This window comes from Musa acuminata, unplaced genomic scaffold (genome assembly GCF_036884655.1).
Source record: "Musa acuminata AAA Group cultivar baxijiao unplaced genomic scaffold, Cavendish_Baxijiao_AAA HiC_scaffold_450, whole genome shotgun sequence".
In the NCBI taxonomy this organism is placed as follows: Eukaryota; Viridiplantae; Streptophyta; class Magnoliopsida; order Zingiberales; family Musaceae; genus Musa; species Musa acuminata.
Window position 1 is genome coordinate 155,001 of NW_027020697.1, and position 2,500 is coordinate 157,500.

Genomic DNA, 2,500 nt, shown 5'->3' on the forward strand with positions numbered 1-2,500 from the left:
GCTGTTTTGGCCTGTTTTTGGTCCGTTCTTGCATGGCGCGGTGACCGTCGTGAGCGGAGCAAAACGTCAGCCATCTCAGCACCCTGGAACCCCCCGGGTGGCACAGGGCTGGATGGGGCTTTCGTATAGCAGGGACGGTGCTGCCTCACGCTTCGCTCGCTGTTCGCCGCTCGCCGCTCGCTCGCGCAGCCAAAAATGACCAGTTTTGGCCCGTTTTTGGGCTGTTTTGGCCTGTTTATGGTCCGTTCTTGCGTGGTGCGGTGACCGTCGTGAGCGGAGCAAAACGTCAGCCATCTCAGCACCCTGGAACCCCCCGGGTGGCACAGGGCTGGATGGGGCTTTCGTATATAGCAGGGACGGTGCTGCCTCTCGCTTCGCTCGCTGTCCGCCGCTCGCCGCTCGCTCGCGCAGCCAAAAATGGCCAGTTTTGGCCCGTTTTTGGGCCGTTTTGGCCAGTTTTTGGCCTGTTCTTGCATTGCGCGGTGACCGTCGAGAGCGGAGCAAAACGTCAGCCATCTCAGCACCCTGGAACCCCCCGGGTGGCACAGGGCTGGATGGGGCTTTCGTATAGCAGGGACGGTGCTGCCTCTCGCTTCGCTCGCTGTCCGCCGCTCGCCGCTCGCTCGTGCAGCCAAAAATGGCCAGTTTTGGCCCGTTTTTGGGCCGTTTTGGCCAGTTTTTGGCCTGTTCTTGCATTGCGCGGTGACCGTCGAGAGCGGAGCAAAACGTCAGCCATCTCAGCACCCTGGAACCCCCCGGGTGGCACAGGGCTGGATGGGGCTTTCGTATAGCAGGGACGGTGCTGCCTCTCGCTTCGCTCGCTGTCCGCCGCTCGCCGCTCGCTCGTGCAGCCAAAAATGGCCAGTTTTGGCCCGTTTTTGGGCCGTTTTGGCCAGTTTTTGGCCTGTTCTTGCATTGCGCGGTGACCGTCGAGAGCGGAGCAAAACGTCAGCCATCTCAGCACCCTGGAACCCCCCGGGTGGCACAGGGCTGGATGGGGCTTTCGTATAGCAGGGACGGTGCTGCCTCTCGCTTCGCTCGCTGTCCGCCGCTCGCCGCTCGCTCGTGCAGCCAAAAATGGCCAGTTTTGGCCCGTTTTTGGGCCGTTTTGGCCAGTTTTTGGCCTGTTCTTGCATTGCGCGGTGACCGTCGAGAGCGGAGCAAAACGTCAGCCATCTCAGCACCCTGGAACCCCCCGGGTGGCACAGGGCTGGATGGGGCTTTCGTATAGCAGGGACGGTGCTGCCTCTCGCTTCGCTCGCTGTCCGCCGCTCGCCGCTCGCTCGTGCAGCCAAAAATGGCCAGTTTTGGCCCGTTTTTGGGCCGTTTTGGCCAGTTTTTGGCCTGTTCTTGCATTGCGCGGTGACCGTCGAGAGCGGAGCAAAACGTCAGCCATCTCAGCACCCTGGAACCCCCCGGGTGGCACAGGGCTGGATGGGGCTTTCGTATAGCAGGGACGGTGCTGCCTCTCGCTTCGCTCGCTGTCCGCCGCTCGCCGCTCGCTCGCGCAGCCAAAAATGGCCAGTTTTGGCCCGTTTTTGGGCCGTTTTGGCCAGTTTTTGGCCTGTTCTTGCATTGCGCGGTGACCGTCGAGAGCGGAGCAAAACGTCAGCCATCTCAGCACCCTGGAACCCCCCGGGTGGCACAGGGCTGGATGGGGCTTTCGTATAGCAGGGACGGTGCTGCCTCTCGCTTCGCTCGCTGTCCGCCGCTCGCCGCTCGCGCAGCCAAAAATGGCCAGTTTTGGCCCGTTTTTGGGCCGTTTTGGCCAGTTTTTGGCCTGTTCTTGCATTGCGCGGTGACCGTCGAGAGCGGAGCAAAACGTCAGCCATCTCAGCACCCTGGAACCCCCCGGGTGGCACAGGGCTGGATGGGGCTTTCGTATAGCAGGGACGGTGCTGCCTCTCGCTTCGCTCGCTGTTCGCCGCTCGCCGCTCGCTCGCGCAGCCAAAAATGGCCAGTTTTGGCCCGTTTTTGGGCTGTTTTGGCCAGTTTTTGGCCTGTTCTTGCGTGGTGCGGTGACCGTCGTGAGCGGAGCAAAACGTCAGCCATCTCAGCACCCTGGAACCCCCCGGGTGGCACAGGGCTGGATGGGGCTTTCGTATAGCAGGGACGGTGCTGCCTCTCGCTTCGCTCGCTGTTCGCCGCTCGCCGCTCGCTCGCGCAGCCAAAAATGGCCAGTTTTGGCCCGTTTTTGGGCTGTTTTGGCCTGTTTTTGGGCTGTTCTTGTGTGGCGCGGTGACCGTCGTGAGCGGAGCAAAATGTCAGCCATCTCAGCACCCTGGAACCCCCCGGGTGGCACAGGGCTGGATGGGGCTTTCGTATAGCAGGGACGGTGCTGCCTCGCGCTTCGCTCGCTGTTCGCCGCTCTCCGCTCGGCTTCGCTCGCTGTTCGCCGCTCTCCGCTCGCTCGCGCAGCAAAAAATGGCCAGTTTTGGCCCGTTTTTGGGCTGTTTTGGCCAGTTTTTGGCCTGTTCTTGCGTGCCGCGGCGACCGTCGT